Source organism: Protopterus annectens, chromosome 1.part0, assembly GCF_019279795.1.
Source record: "Protopterus annectens isolate FY-2018-M chromosome 1.part0, PAN1.0, whole genome shotgun sequence".
Taxonomy (NCBI): domain Eukaryota; kingdom Metazoa; phylum Chordata; order Ceratodontiformes; family Protopteridae; genus Protopterus; species Protopterus annectens.
In genome coordinates this window covers 479,401,869-479,425,306 of record NC_056725.1, presented here as the reverse complement: position 1 = coordinate 479,425,306, position 23,438 = coordinate 479,401,869, and positions in this window count along the sequence as shown.

Below are 23,438 nucleotides of genomic sequence, written 5' to 3'. Positions count from 1 at the left end.
TCAACCAGAGATGCATTATGCACAAATAAAAACAGAACTTTTGACAGTAGTGTTTGCATGTTTGAAGTTCAATGATTATATTTATGGCAGACCTATTCAAATAGAGACTGATCACCAACCTCTAGTGAGACTTTTGAAGAAGCCAGTGCATACAACCCCAGCTCGATTGTAACGCATGATGTTAAAACTGCAAAGGTATGATTTCAATATTGTTTACAAAACTGTTAAATACTTGTACCTTGCTGTTGCTTTGACACACGCACTGAGAGAAATGACAGAGTGACATGAAAATGAAACAGCAGATTTTGAAGTCGTGGGAGTAAGAAATTTTTCATCATCGTGGCTTGATGAACTCAGAAATCACACAGCTTCAGAGCCAGCTTTCCAGAAGCTGAAAAACATTCTCAGTCAAGAATGGCCAACACAACAAACCAGTTTACCGCTTGACATTTAGCAGTATTTTCCTTACAGAGATGAACTCATGACGGAAGATGGAAGCATTACGAAAGGTCCAAAAGTGGTAATTCCTAAAGTATTACAACAGGAATATATCAAAATTTTCCATTGTGGTCACCCACGTACTGATTCAACCAAAAGAAGATCAAGAAGCATTGAAGTTTGGCCTTTTATGTCTGAAGATATAGAGAAGGAAACTCTAGCATGTTCATTTTGCAACAGTACCAAACCACATCAATAAAAAGAACCACTTCAGCTACACCAGATTCCGGCATTACCATGGTCGACAGTTGCTGTAGATCTTTTTGAATGGAAAGTCAATATTACTTGGTGTTAGTAGAGTCTTACTCAAATTTGTTCAAAATTGACCTAACTTGATGTCCAACACAGTCATTACAAAATTGAAGAGACATTTTTCTGTCTATGGTAGTCCGCACAAAATCAAGTCTGACAATGGTGCACAGTTTACAAGTCAGTGGTTCAAGAAATTTGCTGAGTCTTGGGACTTTGCTTATATTACCAGTAGTCCTGAGTATCTACAAGCCAACTATTTAGCTGAACATGCAGTTTGGAGTGCAAAGCATTTGTTGGAGAAATCCAAAATAGACGGTACCGATGTTTTCCTTAACGTACTCAATCTCAGAAACATTCCTCAAGACAACATACTTGGTTCACATGCTCAAAGATTGATGTCCAGACAAACACAAACAACTCTTTGAATAAAACTAATAGTAAAGTCAAACAGAAGCACAAACCAGTCCAAAAAACAAAAGTAGCCCAAGTGAAGCAGCTGGATTGGACCCACTCACCAAAAATGGATGACTCATTAGTTAAAATCACAAAACCACTTTAATTGAATCAGTACATAAATCCAGGAACAAAATGGATAAGCGCTTTCATCTAGATAATCTAGACTTCATCAGACAACAGTTAAAGCATAGATCCTTCCTTTTATACAAGCCAAACAGGAAGTGACATAATTCAAAGTTGATTAGGGCAGATAAATGACTTTACATTAAATATTCATGAGATGAATACATTAAAATGAAATCCTAAATAAAGCAACAAACTGCAAGACACAAAACTCCCACAGCAGTATAAATACAAGTTAAATGCATTAAATAAAAAATGAAATTACACATTTAAAAAAAGACTAGTGGCATGTAATAAACAGAATACAAAACATTTAAAACCATGTAAAATAACAATATGATGTCTGTGTGTGTACCATGGTATATTAAACATTAACTATTTGGGAGGTCATATTACCTCTCCAATGCCTTTAATTTCAGTAATGAGCTGATTGAAATATTTTCATTTAAGCCTGGCCAGTTCCCTGCATTCAGGTGTAGCTATATGCTTACTTAGTGCATTGGTGTCTTTAGTATTTTTAATATCATATAAATGTTCATAGATGCGGTTCTTCAGCTTCTGGTCAGTCTTGCCAACATAGAAACATGAACTAACAGTGCACATAGCACAATATACTACTTTTTCAGAACAGCTGTATTTCTGCCTGATCTTAATTTCCACATTGTTGGCACAAAATATATTAACTTATTTTACAAATTTACAGTAGTTGCATCTACCACACATTCATGGAACCAGATTTTTGGTGAAGGAGCAGGCTCCTAGTTTCAAAAATGTTCTTTAAATTCTTTTCTTTTTTACACACAATAGTAGGTTGTGAGCCTATCACAGATCTAATATTCTTTTCATGTTTAAGAATGGACCAGTCTTTCAATAAAATATAATTTAAAATGAAACTCTCATCAGTAAAAGCAGTAATAAATGAGGTTTTAAAATCTCTACTTTCTTCCACTATGGTAGTGTCATGAGTGTTGGATGAAGGTGAGGTAATAGATGTACTATCACCAGAAAGTAAGGGGGAGGTAAAAACCTCTCTCCCTTTTGTTGACAACCTCAGTCATAATGTTAATAATAAATTTGTGAGGGTAACCTCTTCTTAGAAACATTTATTTCAGCGTGTCACATTCATTCAGAAATTCATCCATTAAAAACACCAAACGTGCTGCACGCACGAGTTGGCCTTTAACAATAGCCTTCTTTTGTTTCGTAGGGTAGGTGCTAGAATAATGTAGTAGATAGACTAAGTATTTTTTTCTAAAATTCTTTCAAACAAACTTCTTATCATGATAGTCCTTGAGTAAAAGGATGTCAAGGAAAGAAATCATATTAAAATCACTGCTGTGTGTAAACTTTAAAAAAATCAATGGTAGTTCCAATATATGCAATAAAATCATTAACAAGTTTATTAGGTCCATCCCATAAAATAAACATGTCATCCAAAAACCTGGTATAAAACTTAATATATTCAAAATACTTTGAGGGGAACAAGAATTTTTTCTCCCATTGTTTTACCACAGTGTTGGCATATAGCCCACCACATGCTGACCCCATGGCCACTCCCTCTTGCTGTAACTATATTTCATTATTAAAAAGTATAAAATTATTTTTGAGAGCCATTTCCATCAAGTGTACATAAACCAGAACATCAAAGTGTGCTATACCTTTCTCATAAAGGTATTTTGTGAACCAGTCTAACCCTGTATCGTGGGATATTACTGAGTATAAATCCTTGATGTCAAAGACACCAATGCACTAAGTAAGCATATAATGGAGAACAGCAATCATAAATTTTTATTCTTCATTATAGACAGTATCAACACCGATATTAGAGGAGGAGCACGGTCACTATTGTTGGAAAAAAGAGAATTCTATTGGCAGCTACACCTGAATGCAGGGAACTGGCCAGGCTTAAATGAAAATATCTCAATCAGCTCCTTACTGAAATTAAAGGCATTGGAGAGGTAATATGACCTCACAAATAATTACTGTTTAATATACCATGGTACACACACAGACATCATATTGTTATTTTACATGGTTTTAAATGGTTTGTATTCTGTTTATTACATGCCATCAGTCTTTTTATAAATTTGTAATTTCATTTTTTTATTTAATGCATTTAACTTGTATTTATACCGCTGTGGGGGTTTTGTGTCTTGCAGTTTGTTGCTTTATTTAGAATTTCATTTTAATTTATTCATCTCATGAATATTTAATGTAAAGTCATTTATCTGTCCTAATCAACTTTGAATTATGTCACTTCCTGTTTGGCTTGTATAAAAGGAAGGATCTATGCTTTAACTGTTGTCTGATGAAGTCTAGATTATCTAGACGAAATCGCTTATCCATTTTGTTCCTGGATTTATGTACTGATTCGATTAAAGTGTTTTTGTGATTTTTACTACTGAGTCATCCATTTTTGGTGAGTGGGTCCAATCCAGCTGCTTCACTTGGGCTACTTTTGTTTTTTGAACTCTTCGTATCAGCAAACAATTGTTAGTACTGAATGCAAAGAATAATAGAGTGGTCAAGGCTCAACTTTCGAGAAAATGTTAGTCACATTAGTTGTACTGTGATAAAACCAGTAAGTCCCTTCGACCATTGTTACAAGTAGATGTTGTGAGAGTGCAAACAATCAGAGGTTATGATAGTGTAGGGATTGTGAAAGGCATTTTTGAGGAACTGAGAGCTTACATCATACAATCTAAAGGAGTGGATTACAGAAGGAATCATAGACATGTGTTACCTTGCCTGTGCCAGTGACTCCAATTTCCAGAGTGACTCATCAACTGTTCAAATTCAAAAGGACAGTGTGCTTTCGTCAAACAACTCTGGTGTAAACCCAGATGATCTAGTATTGAATGAATCCCCAGATACTGTCCCTGTTGCTAAACCCAGTCAGAATTTCTGTGTAACCAGATCGGGTAGAATTTGCAAACCCAGTCCTAAATACACAGTGACTTGGACCTTGAAATCAGTTATGTTTTGTTGAAATGTTGAAATAATGTCTACCCTTTAAATATGCTTTTGTTCGTGTATTTTGCAATGTAAAACAAAATTAAAGAGGGAGGATGTAGATCAGTGTGTATGTTAAACCTAGTCAGCCACTGTAGCTAGACTGCACGTGCATATAAGTTACTGAGCATGTGTGAGATCAGTGCCATTATGTGTAGTCACTGTGAATGTAAGCTTGAATGGAGATGCACGTGTATGTGTTAGAAGTAACAAGTCAGTCGGTAAGCATGTGAAATATGAAGTATATGTACAAATTACAGCTCCTGATGTGTGCATATATAATAAATGACTTCAACTCATACTCGGCCTCATTGTCTCATACCTGGCCTCAGTGTCTCATTTGAATACACAACACATGCAACAGCAGCTTCTATTTGTTTATTTTGTGCTGAGAATGTCTTTAGAAAACTTGCAATTTAACAAACTCTTTTTTGAAACACACAGTTTGTTATTTTTTCCTTTCCTTCATCATTTACAAGGTATGTGGAAGCAATTTAAGAAGAGATGTTCAGCTGTTGATTTTTTCCTGCACAACTTTATAAAATGTCAGTCCTGTTGCACAGCTATTGTCTTTGTAGAGCTACAGTATGTATGGCTCCCTGTTATAATTCTGAGATTTGTAACTGTGGGTCCTGGGATTAGGAAAAAAATAATAAATAAAGTTCAGAAATGCAGAGCACCAAATTATGAACTTAGCTGTTTTCCCTTTGTTTTTTCTTTTTTTTTTTTGTGCAGGTAAGCAAGCCCCCCTACACTGCCAATAGAGGGAACACAACTCACACATACCTCAAATTTATATATATCAACTCTGAGATCACCATACCTCTGAGAAATTAAACATTATTATTCATAATGGATACCTGCGTTTTGAAGCTTAACTCTAAAGTAACAGATTTAGTATCTGCAAATAATGAAACTGTCAAGAAGCCTGCTTTTTTATATTATTCTGATATAAGGCAGGTGTATAAAGAGACATCATTATCTTTTCACTTTAAATATTGTATTAGCAGACAGGCCAGAGAAAGGAATTTGAATAAACATTACAGGACATAGAGACTACAGTTAATAATGGTATCCAGTTTAATCAATGTATAGGTATTCAAACTGAAAACATCCCAAACCTTGGGAGGTCAAAAGTGGCACCCCAAAAGTGGCAAACCGCAAAAAAAAATTGTTTTGCCTTGATCAAGCATCCCTACACCACCCACATGTGGATAAGGCTGCACTGAACTGTACCAACTCCAAGATTCTACAAGCTCAAAAAAGAAAGAAAAGTCAGAAAAATGGAACACTCCTTTTCTTATACATTTCCAAATCTATATGCCATAACAAGATGCCGGCAGCCTTTCAGTAATACTTCTCTGTGCACTAATCAGCTGGCCAGTGACAAACAGAAGAGCTCCCAGGTGGTGCTGCAAATAGTATTATAAATTTATGCTACTGTTGGTTCAAACTCAGCTGCAATCCCACACGAAACTGTATGCTGCTGCTTCTACAGCGGTGGCAACATTCATAATACTACTGCAGTATCAGATATTTGTACTGCTGAGCCATTTTCACAAAATGATGCTAAGGCCATGATATCTTTCACATTTAAAAAAAAAAATGACACATTCTCCAAATGAGCACCTATATTAAGCAAAACCAAAGAGGGAATTCTCAGCTCTGAAAGAAATTGGTAAATCAGGCTTCTTATTCTACAAAGTAGAATCTTAATTTTTTGTTGAATTTAATACAGTAAAACACGTGTTTAGTAATTCCATTTTGCTTGGACTGTCACAATTTTTGTTCACTGTTACAGCTTCTTGCTCACTGATTTTGAGTATAACTTACAACAACTCATAAGACAGAGAATCATATTTAGCAAACATTTCATTCATCTAATATGCTAAATGTTATTGTTAAACCTAAGTGTTTGCACAATGCAAGTGCAGTATGTTCTTCCTTGTGGGAATGTACAATCTGTGTAACATATATGCATGCATGCATCTGAATCTTTAGATCTCCCAGGCTAGATCACAGAAGATTTATATCTTTTATTTATTTATTTATTTATTTATTGCAGTTGGTTTACCAGGATAGTCCATTGGGCCACGAAAAACCCGTTTTCAATGGAGTCCTGGGGAGAAAAGCTCCAAAAAAGAATAAATGTACATTAACATTTGACAATAATTTCTAGGTACATTGTAGTAAAAGAACATAAGCAAAATATAAAAGTTTGTTACAATTAGATAGTAACAGCCTTGGTATATGCTATAGAATCAACAAACACAAACATAGAAGAAGATTAATAAGCAAACATGGAAGATGAAAACAGTAGGCTATGGTAATTAAAGGGCATGTAGTAGAGTAGTTATATAGTAGAGTAGGTTATGAGAGGTGGGTGCATGAGCACTCCCATAGAGATGCTAGGTGTGAGAAAAGAGATTTCTTGAAGGTAGAGTGATTAGTGGTAGTGCGGATGTTAGGTGGAAGAGAGTTCCAGAGGCGAGCGAGGCTGAAGGAAAGAAGGTTTTTGCCTGGGGGATGAGTGGGTTTGTGCACTTCTAGTATTTCTGATGAAAGGTAGAGAATCTTACTAATATGATTTACAGGTTAGTTCCTGGCAAGGGTATAAGCAAAGGAACCCTGGACACTGGTTGCATGCCATCTATCATTTCATGAAATGCAGCTGGCAATAGTTATGCACCAAATAATAAATCATACAGGCCTTCCAGACTCTCCAGATGCATGTTTTACACTACGCTTTTTTCAGCCTTTTCTGCTGCAGAGATCCAGCACTCATTTGATCTTACATAAAATGGTGGTCCAGGTGGGTCAGTAATTTTGAATGATCTAATCATCTTTGTTACTATCAATGTTTTATCTTCACTAACTTGGCCATGCATTTTGCAAACTCACTGTTATTTTTTTAGTGAAATTCTTACATAATATTTGCAAGTGACTACATCTGCATTTTGACAGGTAGTCAGTGTAAAAGTGTTACTTTGCTAGCTGATGCAGTACTTCTCTCTGTCTTGATACTGTCTGCTATTTCTGAGTCTATGCACTAACTATACGAATAATCTACCATAGTCAGGCAACTAGTTTTCTAGTTATCAGGACTATGTAATGCCCAAGAGTGTGTAACCATTCTACTAAGAGTCCAGAGAAGAGTTCTGATCTGTTTCATTTGAATAGGCCAAAGAAACTCTGAATCTGCCTGCATTGCTAGAAGTCTCAATTTCCCAAAATAATTAGGTGTTTTCTCTCGCATTAAACACTAAGAAATAATTTTAATCTCTTTAAACATGTCCTTTCAAAAATATGGCAAGAATGAAATATTAAAATATGTCACTCCTTTTGATATTTTAATGAAAGCAATTTTCAAAACCTGAAATACCAAGAGGAGGACTGTGTAACCTGTGGACTTAATTGATCGCCATAAAAACATTGTCAATCACTTTTTTATATCAAGCTAGAGAGAGAGAGAGTGATGGGGTACAAAAGAAAACAGAGAAAATGAAAATTCAATGGGAGGTGAAGTAACACAGAGACCACATGAACATGCTCCCTGAACCTGAAAGTAAGTTATTGTATCAGTTAGAAGCCTTAGGAGATAAAGCACTTAGACAAAATCCAGGAGCACGGCGCTAAACAAGTATATAAAATGTGATGCTTCAAATCATTAGGAATTTTTCAACAATGGCTTACCAGTAGAGCAGTTGAAACAGAAATCCTGAGGGTCTAGATTTAGTTCCTAGTTAAAACACTCATATTATGTAGTATGATATTATCAAAGCAGTGACAGAATATTATGACCCCACTAAAAAGGTATTGCTATAACTTATAATTTTTTTTTACTTAAAGCATAGATAAGTTTAGATGCAGTTATTGGTTGAAAGGTTCTTTACTTCAAGCCATAATTAAGACTTGATATAACTGTAGAAAAGCTTTGCTGAATTTACTCCCTGGATAGTCACCATCATGTTGTCAACCTTCTTGCAGGTTCAGAGATACATCACATGCCATACTGGCTACTTCTGGTAGTAGATTTACTGGCCCATGGGCTAGTCTTTCAAAGACTAAGAGTGTGAACACCATTTCAGAGAGTCAAGTTGTTTGAAAGTATTGAACCAACAAACATAAAAAGCTAAATTTCTTCTTTGTGAGCTTTGTCTCCATTCCCACAAATAGTGAGGTACCCCCTTCAAGCACTCCCCATTTATAAGCATCTTTGAGGTCACTGTTTCTTGTGAATAGGCTTGAAACCATATCAGAGCATGATTCCCTCAGTTATTCAGCTATAAAAAGATAGAGAGTCACACCTCTTTAGTCATTCAGCCATAATAAAATGAGTATCATCTCTTCAGCCACTCAGCAGTAATAAAGTAGACAATAAGACTTCTTCAACCATTCATCCATGTTAAAACAGAAAACAACATTCCTTCAGCCATTCAGCTGCAATAAGATGGAGAATAGCAGCCCTTCACCCATTCTGCCATAACAGGACACAGAATAATAGCATATGAAGCATTCAGCTATAATAAGACACAGGGCCACCACAGATTATATTTAAGAGAGGTAGAAATATAAAAAAAAATGTTAGAAAAACAACACAAGGATGCCCAGAAATCCAGGTATGTTTAGATGTAGCATGTGTAATTATTAAAAACACATGGAAATAGGTCAAACATACTATGTGAGGGATATAAAATACCATAAAACAAGGAGAGTCGACTGTCATTCTAAAATGGTTGTTTATGTAGCTCAATGTCAGCAATGCCCAGCATTTTATGTTGGGAAAACTGACCGTAAACTCAAAGAGCATGTTTACTAACATCTTTACAGCATCAGTAGGAGAAAACAAGAACATACATTAGCCAGGCACATTACTGAAAATTCAGAACACAAGTTCAAATTTAGGGCCATTGATAAAGTAACATCAGATAGGAGGGGGGGGGGGCTGATACTCTCATACTAGAGAGACTTGAGTTTTTATGGCAGTTACATACAAATGCATGCCAACACCCCAGGTTAAATTAAATTTGTTCAATTTTATGTATCTTAAAGTTAAAAAGTTTGACTAGATAATTTAGATAGCTTTTTAACAAAATATTTGTATGTCAATAACAGAAATGTCTTTTATGTACACAGTTGCTTTATTCTTAAAGAAAAGTAATAGGCATTAAAGGGTTAATTTCCCTGGTAATTAAGGGAGGTAGTTGTAATTGGTTCAGTAAAAACACATGGTAGTTGTAAAACTGGTTTTAAAGTGAAGCCTTGCACTGTATGATTTTATCTGAAGAAGTTCTAGCATATTGCAGGACAAAAAGTGCTTAATAAATATTTTTTCAACTGCTGAGTGGATTTTTTCCCTTTGGACACTTTGGTTGCTTTCATCTTGTATGATTAAACAGTTAGTCTTCTTGCTTTCAAGATATCCCTCATGTTTGCTTTTAGATAGATTGCACTCTTGCAATTTTTGATGTAGCTCTGTGTCTGATTGTAGCAAGTTTTGCATTCAGTACTTTAAGGGATTTTATTTTTCAGTTTGCATGAGGAAGCCTAGGATCCTGCAGGATGAGTCAAGCTTATTGCTGAGGATATAAAGCCTTGTTTGCTTTGGTCAGTTTACTACCATCTCAACTCTCACAAGGACAAGGAGTTTATAAAATGGATGGTTGGATGACATAATATATGCTTACTCAGAAGTAATCATTGTTGACATCTCAGTACCCAATGGCAGGATACATTGCTTTAACAAGAAGTACTAGTCATGTTACTGCAATAAGGTACAGAATGGAATCCAATCTATAGATTTCATATATTGGAACAGACAGGGCTATTAATGCCATATTTTTTTGAATGAAATAGGTGATAGAGAACAGTATCAAGTGTCCAATATGATTACAGTACTGTCACAGTGAATGTCACTGTCCTGAAGAGCTGGTGATAAATTGAGGTAGGATCCTAGATAATGATAAACCAGGCAATCATCAATTAAGAGTGACTTAATCAATATAGGCTATACCATGTGTGAAAGCATGTGTGGTGAACCATACTTAAATGTAATATAGGCCATACTATGTGTGAAAACATGTGTGGTGAACCATACTTAAATGTATCTAGAACATACAAAATTGTCTGTAAAACCTGTCTCACAGGCAGGCCATACGACTGGTGTTAGAGTTTAGTTTAATAATGAAGGCAGGAAAGTCCCAAGTCAGTGCTTTATTATTAATATGCTTGTGTAGCAAACTCCACTGGAGTTGGGATGTGCACTCATCTAGGGTATCATTGTTCTGAATTTGATAAGTGGCTAGTACTCGGTGGATGTGGAATGACTGACCACAGACCTGCTGTTTTCTTGCACTGTATCCACTAATTCTTTTTTTTTAACAAGAAACATCTTTATTGAACTATCACTTATGACATAGGCAATCATACATTTATATAAATGGAAACGACCATATTAACATATTTTCAGTTACAAACATTATACATATAATCTACTATACAGTCATTGTCATTCGAATGTTACATAGCTCATTCAATTCCTGCCTTCTCTTAAACTTCATTCCTCTTCCAAAAGATTATTCTGCATGTATTGTTCTGACAGTTCCCAGTTTCTTCTATGTAATTTGCTCCTACCAATACCTCTCAACTTCCAAACACAAGAAATATGGACAAAGCCTTAAATAATAGGAGGACAAAGACCCAAAAGTAGGAACAGGTTTTAAGTATTGCTCTTATAAATTAGAATATTGTTAGAATAACAGGTTTTGTGTTAGCTTGCATTTTTTAAAGGACATAACATCTGAAACTCAAATGAATGTCATTATTTAGTTATTTAATCCTCTCTAGTTTGCCAGAAAAACACAGATATTTAAAGGACCAGACCAACATATGATGCAAAAATCTGAACATTCTGCGGAAATCTGGATTGTTGAAAGGAATGCTCCTACCTTTTTCTAACGATCCCACTTAGAGTTCTTTTATTTTTGTTGCTATATTCAGTGCTTCTAATACAGTTGGTTTAGACTTTGATTTCCATTTTCTAGCAATTTGGTTTTAGCAGCAACCAGAATTAAACTCAGCAAGGCCTTACTATGTCCAGACAATTCTGATTCTGTATTACAGCCCCAAAAATAATTTCCTTAGTTACACCTCTTTGCTCACTCAGTATTTCTGACAGAGTAGTTTGCAGGAAATTTTTTAAGTTTGCCAACTCATTAGACTCCCCAAAATATAGTACCAGTTACCTCTTTCTTCCCCATCACACCTCCAATATTTGCAATCTACCTGAGGCAACATTTTTGGAGTCTGCTTGGGGTAAAAAAATACCTAAGCAAACAGCTCCAAGCAAAAATCCTAAATCGTCCAGACCTTGTTGCATATTTGGGAGCCATACATATATCTACCATTGATTCTTTGTGAATTTCTTATCCACTTTCTCTTCCCAATCTATTCTAACTTTCTCTGCTTGATTCCTATAGTTATCATGCAATAATATGCCCTAGTAATTATCTCTTTTTTAATATCAGCTTCTACCATTGCTAGTCTTTTACTTAAGATCCCTCTGTTCCTTTATATTTGCCTATACTCTGATATCAATCCTTGATAGGGAGGTAATCTCTAGCCTGCAGTCCAAATGTATGCTTGGTATCTTCCCATTCAATTACCTTTCCCTCTCAAATTATTTGCTCCCAGTACCTTGATTCCTTTGCCAGTTTTCACCAGTAAATTCCAATGCCCCTTCAGCAGAATAGCCTTTCTTAGTTCTTAGATTATGTTCCCCTACACTATGAATATAATACTCTGTATGGTTATTGTTATTCTCCTTAAGGATCTGCATGCAAAATCCCAGCCTCTCCTTATTTCCTGAGCTTCTCCCCATTTCATCATCATCCTTTTCTACCTTGAATTATAGCTCTCTGCTCATGCTAGGTACAGGAGGCTCATCTCTGTAGCTCCAAAATGCCACCATAAATCAGGTAACCCCAAGCCACCTTACTCCACAGGAAATATCAATCCATCCCACCTGACTCTTGCTCTCCTCCCAAGATAAAACATCATCAGCTCTTTGATAACTGCTATCCATAACTTCTCCTGTAGTTTACTGTAATCTTATAAGTATATAAAATTCCATTCTAGTTGTGGAAAACCATGTAGAACTGTAATGTATATAAAATAAATGTTTTAATATGATATTTATGTTGTCTTCTAGTTTATTTGGCTTGTCACACCATGCTTGGAGATCAGTGTAAGGCAGTGTATTATGGTTTCAATTTACATACTCATGCTGTAGTTATATTTTAAAAATGAACACTGTTATTTTCTGTATGTGCAGCTAATGAATCTGTAGGCAAATAATCTGGAATAATAATACCTTACCTAGATGCTTTCATATATGTATGATAAAGCCATAAGGAATGTAATTTTTCATGGCATGTAATGACCTTCTTTTTATGAAGAGCACTGTCCATCAGCAGAAAAAAAACATAAATGTTGTATTAAATGGTCATTACTTATGATAAAAACGTGAGAAGTGAGACATAAATATTCCATTTACAGTGGATAGTATTGTAAGTATTAAACTGAGTGAGACTACCTCATAATCCATGCTGATGAGCAGTCTGCAAATGTTGTGAAAGAGACTTAAGTGAACTTAGGTTTTGCCCCTCCATAGGATGAAGAAAGGAATTTATTATTTTTTTTTTAAATATAGAGATTTAAATGAACACAAGTACTTTCAAAGGAAATCTTAAATGGAAAGAACATTTCCATGAGTTTATCAAAATACTAGCAATTGCAGCAAAGCAAAAATGAAGGCATCAGTCAACTCTTCCTTCGTTTTCCTTACAGAACTCTTGAGTGCTAAATATATTGCTGAAAATGTAACTGTACAGATGATTGAAATAATTGTATTTTGCTCCTTGTTTGCTTTATTCTATTTTTTTCTTATAAGTACTCTGTAAGTTCAACAGTGCAGTAACGAGGAGTAGATTCCTAAATAGTAGGTTCTGTTTTATGTCTAAAGCAGTATTTTTGTAAAAGTACCACCCAAAGTAGGTATAATTTATGTATGCATGTTGTTTTCAACAAAATAACTTCCGAGTACTACATTAGGTTAAATGACAGTTATTTATAAATGGTCTGAGACCTTTGCTTGAATGTTGAGAACATTTATTGGTGATCTTGTTTTGAGCAATATTTTATTGCTGCATAGAAGAAAATGTCATCTGATGTATTGGTATTAAAACGGTACAATGTTAACTTAAACAGATGACAATAGAAATGTATCTTCTGACTCTGCATCTGATGATTAATACATTATATTTAACATGAGCTGCAGCGTTTTCTACAGAAGATGTTTTACTGCTATTTTGTCATTTCCTTTTTTTGTAGTTATTTCAAAAAGACATAAGCTATACCACTATTCTACATATCAGAAGTAGCACATTTAGCAAGATTATTGTTCCTACATGCTCAGAAGTTATAACAGACCAGTACAAAATGATTTTCAGACATGAGGAGAGTTCTGAGTTTTTTTCTGAAATAGCATTTTTGTAGATCCAAAGGAAGTATAATTTATATATGTTGTTATCAAAAAAAGGACTTCACAGTAATGAGTAAGGTTGGCATCTGGATGTTTTAAAAGTTCTGAATTTTTGCTTGAATGTTATGACATTGTATTGAGTAACATTCTGTTGTTGTTTACAATAAAACACAAGTAGCTGTCAAAAGTCAATAACTGGCTTATCAAATATTTTTAGCCAAACACTGGCATGAAAGTTCTCTTTGTCATATTTGGATATGTTTAGCCATTATTCCATTGAGTATCTTTTCCTAACAGGAACCCATAGCATGATTAAAACATAGAGGAAATACCTGCTGTTTTTACTGGTCAGGGTTTTCTGACCTGTGCTACATGGATTTATTGAGATTCACACGGGCCGGCTATGAACAACCTTGTCTCAACTGACATGCAGTTAGTTGATCACATAAAATCTAAAACCTTGGGATATTCACAGGGACACTCCATAGCTCTACAAATGTTGTATATAATATATATATATATATATATATATATATATATATATATATATATATATATATATATATATATATATATATATATATATATATATATATATATATATATATGTATATACAAACTTCGAGATGACACAGACACAGAAAAGACTGCGAAAGTGAGGAAAATATAACACTCACTTTCTCACTCTTCTCTGCCATGATGGATAATGGTGATCATCCAAGCCTGGCATTCTGTACACTGACCATCTGACTAGTAACAAGCAATATGGTTATTGATTCCAAGATATGCATCTTCAATATATCACCAAACTTCACACTCATAAAGTGGGACTCTCTTGTGTAGTGACACTAAATGAGATTCCCCTACCTTTACTATATCAAGAACTGTGCAGTGTTGTACATGAATATATATTACTGATCCATTCCATGCATGGACACATTATGTTTATTACAATGGAAGTAATGGTAAACAATAGAAATTACTGATGTGAATGTGTGGATTTACATTTCAAATAGTCACAGTATCTGTGCTAATAGAATCACTGCAGCTGTGCAGATAATGTATCCAAGTCCTTGTTTGCATGAGTAGTATCCATCATTGGCATTCTTTTTTAAATGGCCCCTTGAGTACCATGAAAGATAATTTTACTGCAGCCTTTTTTAAGTCTAGTCTATCATCTTTTTAATTTACTAGGCTAATAAACAGTCCATAAAGAAGACATCAGTGCTGTTAATGCATTCCTACCTAGTGTTAAAAATGCATTTGCTGTTCATTTTTTAATTGCAGACACAACTTACATAGATTGTCTAGCACACGTGCATGCATACTATTAGCTTGTGTCTGGTTTGCTTGTTTCTTCTTGCTCAGAATTTTAAGTGACCTATCTACTAACCTGATCCTGGTAAATTACATAGCCCTTCCACAACCAGATCCTAGTAAACTACATAGCCTTTCAGAACCCTGAATCTAACCATCCCTAACTGTAACCTGAAACATCACTATCTTACATTAACCCAAAAACACCCTCTTACCTAAGCCGTATTTCAGTAACCATTTAAAAATACCAGGAGCCACAATATAGAGAGCTAAAATGTGTACACTGAAAGACCAAATATCTGGACTTACTAACTCTAAGATTGCCATTTCTTGAAATATTCCCTTGTCTCCAAGGTATGTTGATCTTAAACTTGGTACATATAAGTCTAGTGGATGTGGGTGGCTTGGCCCCCTGCAAAAAAAAAAAAATTTTTTGGGAGAAGAAAAATGTTGGATATTTGTTCTTCTCCTGGATTTTCCCTATATATATATATATATATATATATATATATATATATATATATATATATTATATTTGGTGTTGAGACACAGCATTGTAGGCCCCAACATATCAAGAGAAAGCCCAATATTCTCCTTTTACTCTCTAAATCTAAATTTCCCTCCTTCTCTTTTTCCCTGAACCTAAATTTTCCTCCTATTCACTAAAGATAAATTAACTGACCACTCCCTAAACCTAAAATCCCCTTCAGCTCCCCAAACCTAAATACCCCTATCCATTTCATAATTATAAATTTCTTGATCAATCCCTATCCCAAAATTCCATTCTTCCTCCATAAATGTTAACTCCAGTCACATTTCCTAAACCTAAATTCCCCAATCATTCCATAAATCGAGTCCCATACCCTCATGCCCTAACCTTAAATAGATATTCTCCAGTCATGGTCAAAACTTAGCAGCTAAACTCCCTATGGCTGCTACATTTAACCTTAATTAAACTAGGTTATATGGTCAAGTGGCAGCCAGCAGCTGTACTCTCCCCACATGGCTGCCACACCTTGCCTGAAAAAAAAAGAGTCAAAGCTGAGCATGAGCAGCAGCCCATATGAGATAGCAGATGAGTTTCCAGCTGTGTGACTTTTGGTCTGCAAACACTGAGGACTTGAGCAGATAAAGTAGATCCTTATGGAGTATCTCAACCTTCTGACCCACTATAATTATATGAAACATAAAGATGTTTTCATTTGTCTTCTTTTGTAAATTCAGAGATTTTAATGGTTCATATTCAGATGCTTCCATTTTGAGCTATAGAGTAATTTCAGTGGCAAATTCATCAAAAAGAAATTCCTCCTAAAATTGCATTTTTTGAATTTGTTGTTAAAATAAACATTGCCCTTGTCTTTTTATTTTATAGTACGTGTCTTATTTTACACAGAAGCATGAAATTAAAATTGTGCACATTAATGCAACAGATTTACAAAAAACATTATATACACCAAGAAACTTTGGGCTGGTTGGAAAAAGAAGTGATTGAGGAAGCACGAAAATATAAAGAACAAAATCTAGAGATTTTGGAAAGGTAGAAAAAAGAAATATGCACATGGGAAAGAAAGAGAGACCTGATGTAGTGCAGTATTTATGCAAAGGAGAAATCCAAATGAATCAATACAAAAAAAGCAGCCCCAAAGATGTTTGAATAGAACTACATGCAAAGGCATCTAGATATGGACAGGTTTACAATGCAAAAAATAAGAAAACAAAGAGGAAAAATGGAAAAGAGGATTAGTAATGGAGAATTTAAAGAAATAGAAACTGGGTTATGGATTACCTGCAAAGTGAGATATTTAGTGGAGAAAATCAACTCTAATAACATCACAGCAAGATAGAGCAACGGATCCCCCATCTGAGTGGAAACATCTGATCAGTTATCATATGAAGACACTTTGGAACCTTCCAAAGGAAAGCAGGACAAAAGTTCAGTTGGTGTTGCACAACAAAGGAAGGGACAGGAAACTGTGTCAAGTCTGAAGCAGTCAATGTTGTGGAGTGATAGGCCAGTGAGTTCCCATATGAAAAAGAAATGGATGACACAGGATGAAACCGAAGAGAATGTGACAAAGGAAGATGTGGAACTGTCTGTAGATTGCCCACAGGAAAAGGAAAACAAAGGATGTGCCCTCAGTTTAGAAGAAAATGATCTAAGAGAAAAGTTGATTTAATAGAGATGGACAGACATATTAAGATCAATGAAAGAAATAGACTACAGAAAGTCAATAAAACCCAGAAAGTTAGACGTTTGATAAAACAAATGAACACAGTAATTATGACTGTTCGTCTAGATTTATGCAATATAACAGAAGTAAATAGGATATATTACTGTGAAACTAAACTAATAACAGATAAAGTCTTACCACAAAAGCAGATAGCAGTAAGGGAAAGGAAGGGGAGAAATCAAATGCCATCATGGATATATCAAATAGAAAAAAAATATAAAGTAATTAAAACTAGCAGTGTCACTGTTAGAGGACCATAGAAGAGAGAACAGATCAACAAAAATACTCAGAAAGACAGATGTGATAAAAGCAATATGCAGTATCAGAACAGATCTGGCTATATCATGCACTGTCACAAATAATAAACTAAAAATATCAACACAAGAAGAAAAATTTAGAAGATATGCAGATAAATATAAAGGAAAAATACCAAAATAAACAATTTATTGATGATTAAAAAAAAGCTTTATAGAGAATTGGGAAACAAGGCAAAAGGAATTGAAACATTACCAAAAAAGAAGAAATAGATGCATTTTTTAGAAGTATCTCTGAAGATCCTGTGGAACATAACAAAGATGCTGAATGTATAAAAGAAGTAAAAGAAAGAATAAGAAGTTCAAATGTACAGGATATGAAATGTGATGAAGTAGTTGCCAGAAAGATTGAAACAAACTTAAGAAAAGCTCCTAATTGGAAAACCGCAGGCCCAGACACAGTACCTAATTTCTGGCTAAAAATATTAACATCTTTACATGAAGATTTGCCCATGAGTAAGAACTATTTATATATGCACCCCAAACAGACCCCAACCTGGTTAACAACAGGAAAAACAATATTACTTAAGAGCAAACCTGCATGCTGTCCTAAAAACTATAGACCCATAACTTGTCTTCTGATGACATATAAACTATAGAGAGAAATTGATTCCTACATAGTTTATGGTCATTTAGAAGAAAACTCAATCATGGCAACAGAACAAAAGGGTAACAAAAGAAAGTCATATGGAAAAAAAATAATTTGTTGTTAAATAAAGTCATATCTGAGAACTGAAAAAAAGGGGAAGAATCTAGTATGGCACAGATAGACTACAAAAAGGCATTTGACAGTATTCCACATTCATGGATAAAAGAGTGCCTAAAATGCATAAGATACACCCTACACTGATTGATACCATACACTTTACAGTGATCATGAAACTGTGACAAAGCACTTTGCAGTTAAGCAATGACAAAGGACAAATTATTATTCCGGGGATAAAAATTCAAAGGGGGATATTCCAGGGTGATCCTTTGTCGCTGCTGCTTTTTTGTCTTTCCCTTAACCTATTAAGCTGTCTACTTAATAGATTAGGCCATGGCTACAATTTAGCTCTCAGAAAACCACAACGTGCAAAGATTTCTCATCTTCTTTTTCTGTATGATTTAAAATTGTACAGTTCATCAGATTAGGAAGTGAAAGCACAACGGCAAGTGATCAAAACCTTTTCAGGTGTTATAAGAATGTAATTTGGTCTTGATAAACGTGCAAAAGCAAACATTAAAGCAGGAAAGCTGCAGCACAAAGAAAATATAAAAGAACTTGAGCAAGAGGGAATGTATAAATATTTGGGATTTGATGAAAGATCAACAATTAACATGAACAAATGTGAATAAAACTTTGTAAGGAACATTTTAGAAGATTAAAATTAATACTGAAAACAGCACTGACATCTAGGAACAAAATCAAAGCTATAAACCGATTTGCTCTTCCTGTCTTAACTTATAGTTTTGGAGTGACTGACTGGCCCCAAAAGGTGTTGGATCAGTTGGACAGGAAAACAAGAAGGATGCTTCATGCTCATCAAATGATTTATAAAAATCATTGTATACCCCAGTCTGAAGGAGGTATGGGCCTCCTCAAAATGCATAGATCTGCACTTGTAGTACTGGATTCATATCTACTGACCTCACAAGACCCAAATGTAATGAAAGTTTAAAAACATGAGAAGAATAAATCCAAGATACCTTCCCTGCTTAGTTTAGCAGAAGCATAACTGTATACTGAAAGGTATACTAATGTGGCAAGACTGTTGCATTGGGGATTTTGCAAACATTATAATATTGAAGTAGCTGAAAAAACACTCGAAACGTGCCACAAAGCATTATAAAAAAAATGATTACCCGATCAAAAGGCCTAAATTTAATATGTGACTAACAAAACCTGCTAGAGAGACAGGTTTGTCTCCCAGAGGCTGCCCCATCTCTGGAATAGACTCCCCATACACGTCAAACAAAGTCCGTCGCTGACCCTCTTCAAGTGCAACCTTGATGAGTGGATGGGAAACCACAAATTTATCCAAGGGGTTCCACCTGTGTCCCTCACTGATGGGGTGACAGGTGCTGACTGAGGTTTCTTTTTTGGGGATAAACTCTTTGGCTAGGCTTGTAAGGGCCCCATGGCCCTTAGCCTAGTAATCTCCTATGATCCTATAATCATATGATGAAGTTTATATCACATGTGATCACCCATTACCAACAGTTCAAAAAATAGATGAAAACCAGAAATAGTATCCATGAAAAGAAGACAAAAGTAGCATTGATCATTGAAACTGCTACACCCAGTGACTACAGTGTTTTACATAAAGAAAGACACTAAGTCATAAAATACCAGGATTTCTGCAGGCAGAAGTGAGGACAATGTGGAAGAAGGATACCCAGACAGTCCCAATAGTAGATGCAATGGGTCTTATAAAAATAATTTACAGTTGTACATAGATATTTTACCAATACATGTAACTCCATATGAATTGCAGAAGGAGTCAATACTGGGACATTGCGGGTGCTGTGAAGAGCACTTCTGGCTAACATCAAAGATTGAAACAATACTAATTTCATGAACTTTAATCATACTCTGACTTAGGAATGGGGTCCATTCCTGTCATGGCATTAGAAACCCAAAATAGTTGGAGAAATTAAAAAAAGAGGTGATAGTACCTGATATTGTTTTCTGAAAGTGATAAATTGTTAGTTACTTCCAGCCTACGAAGCATTTAGTAGAACTACAACTTTGACACCAATTAAGAACTGCGATTTATTACAAGCTGAAAGCATTTTGTAGCTTGTCCCTTCAGCCTGCTCTTATCCCAGTGAAGAATGAGATACTGAAAGAAATGCATTAAAGTCTAATGTGCTACAGTAGATGTGTCCCTATTAGGAACCAAGGTCTCCAGTTGTATGTTCCATGCTGCTTAAAATGTCGTGAAGTCAGGAGCCATTTTATGTTTTGTAACATAATTAACAGCACTGATGAAGATTATGTTGCACACATTACAATACAAAACTCTCTTGTAATGACAGTTGTCTTAAAATTACTTGGACTTTATAATGATTTTTTCAATTTACAATTTGATAAGAAAGAGTCCCTGGCACAAATGAAGGGAACATTGGTGAAGAAATTAATTTCATCAAGCAGTTTTTTAAGATAAGTAAAACCCCAAAGCCACCAAACTAATACAATGAGTTGTGACACTCTCATAGTTTGAATAGCAAAAATAATGTTACTAATGATAGTTTCAAGTGTAACTGTATTTTGGTGGAAAAGCCCTTTAGTCAGTTTCACAGAAAATATACAAATTATGATCCAGGGAATTACCCTTCAATTAACGTGTTCTTTCAAATTTTCAACAATAATTCATTTGATATTTTTGTACTTGCCACATTCCCATTATTATCCCAAAAGGAAAGTGAAATGGAAAATGATGAACTAGAGATGGTATCCAGATATGCACTGGATTTCATAGCAGTCTAGAACACCAAAAAAAGGGATTTGATGAGCTAAACTCAGTATGAGTGGATACTTAATGAGAAAGAGGTTGGTGAAGAAGTGGGATTGTCAGAGAGATGAAGAAAGTAGAGCGGAGTATAAGGAGAGGAGGTGTTTGGCAAGGAGAGGGGTGGCGAAGACCAAGCATAAGGCATATAGAGAGTTGTATGAAAGGTTGGACACTAAGGAGGGAGAAAAGGACCTGCACCAATTGGCTAGACAGAGAGACCGAGCTAGGAAAGATGTACAGCAGGTAAGGGTGATAAAGGATAATGAGGGAAACGTACTCACAAGCGAGGAGTGTGTGTTGAGGAGATGGAAAGAGTACTTTGAGGGGTTGATGAACGAAGAGAATGAGAGGGAGAGAAGGTTGGATGATGTGGGGATAGTGAATCAGGATGTGCAATGGATTAGCAAGGAGGAAGTAAGGACAGCTATGAAGAGGATGAAGAATGGAAAGCCTGCTGGTCCAGATGACATACCTCTGGAAGCATGGAGGTGTTTAGGAGAGATGGCAGTGGAGATTTTAACCAGATTGGTTAATGATATCTTGGAAAGTGAGAGGATGCCTGAGGAGTGGAGAAGAAGTATTTTGATACTGATTTTTAAGAATAAGGATGATGTGCAGAGCTGTAGCAACTACAGAGAGATAAAACTGATCAATCATAGCATGAAGTTATGGGAAAGGGTAGTGGAAGCTAGGTTAAGAAGGGAGGTGTGGATTAGTGAGCAGTAGTATGGTTTCATGCCAGGAAAGAGTAGTACAGATGTGATGTTTGTCTGAAGGTGTTGATGGAGAAGTATAGAGAAGGTCAGAAGGAGTTGCATTGTGTCTTTGTGGATTTAGAGAAAACATATGACAGGGTGCCTAGAGAGCAGTTGTGATATTGTATGAGGAAGTCGGGAGTGGCAGAGAAGTATGTAAGAGTGGTACAGGATATGTACGAGAGTAGTGTGACAGTGGTGAGGTCTACAGTAGGAGTGATAGATGCATTCAAGGTGGAAGTGGGATTACTTCAAGGATCAGCTCTGAGCCCGTTCTTATTTGCAAAGGTGATGAACAGCGAGATCAGACAGGAGTCCCCGTGGTCTATGATGTTTGCTAATGACATTGTGATCTGTAGTGAGAGTAGGGAACAGGTTGAGGAGACCCTGGAGAGGTGGAGATATGCTTTAGAGAGGAGAGGAATGAAGGTCAGTAGGGCTAAAACAGAATATATGTGTATGACTGAGAGGGAGGGTAGAGGAATGGTGAGGATGCAGGGAGTAGAGGTGGTGAAGGTGGATGAGTTTAAGTACTTGGTATCAACAGTTCAGAGTAATGGTGAGTGTGGAAGAGAGATGAAGAAGAGAGTACAGGCAGGGTGGAGTGGGTGGAGAACAGTGTCAGGAGTGATTTGTGACAGATGGGTACAGTAAGAGTGAAAGTGAAAGTCCACAAGATGATAGTGAGACCAGCTATGTTATATGGTTTAGAGATGGTGGAATTGACAACAAGACAGGAGTCAGAGCTGGAGGTGACAGAGTTAAAGATGTTAAGATTTGCATTGGATGTGATGAGGATGGACAAGATCAGGAATCAGTATATTAGAGGGTCAGCTCAGGTTGGACGGCTAGAAGATAAAGCCAGACAGGTCAGATTGTGTTAGTTTGCACATATGCTGAGGAGGGATGCTGGGTATATTGGGAGAAAGATGCAAGGGATGGAGCTGCCAGGTAAGAGGAAAAAAGGAAGGCCTAAGATAAGGTTTATGGATGTGGTGAGAGAGGACATGCAGGTGGTTTGTGTGACAGAGCAAGATACAGAGGACAGGAAGTAATGGAAACAAATGATCTGCTGTGGTGACCTCTAACGGGAACAGCCAAAAGAAGATGTCTTGGCAAACATTATATTATTCTAGTAATAGTCCACACTGCAGACTCATTTTTGCTTTAAATAAATATAAATAGTGCTGAAGCATATGCTTTCTTGGTAAACCTTGGAAGCAAGATTTGTTTATTCATTTCAGTATACAGTTTTATTTCATGTGATTTTTTTTTCTTATTCTTGAGTATATTAAGCTATGATAATTACAAGATGACTGTCATAACCACAGTCATTTAAAACAATGTACAGTGATGAGGAAACACTTGTTCAACTTTAATCTAAAAGGTGTCATATTTATTAGAAAAACAAACATTGCTTTAGTGCAAATACATCCACACAA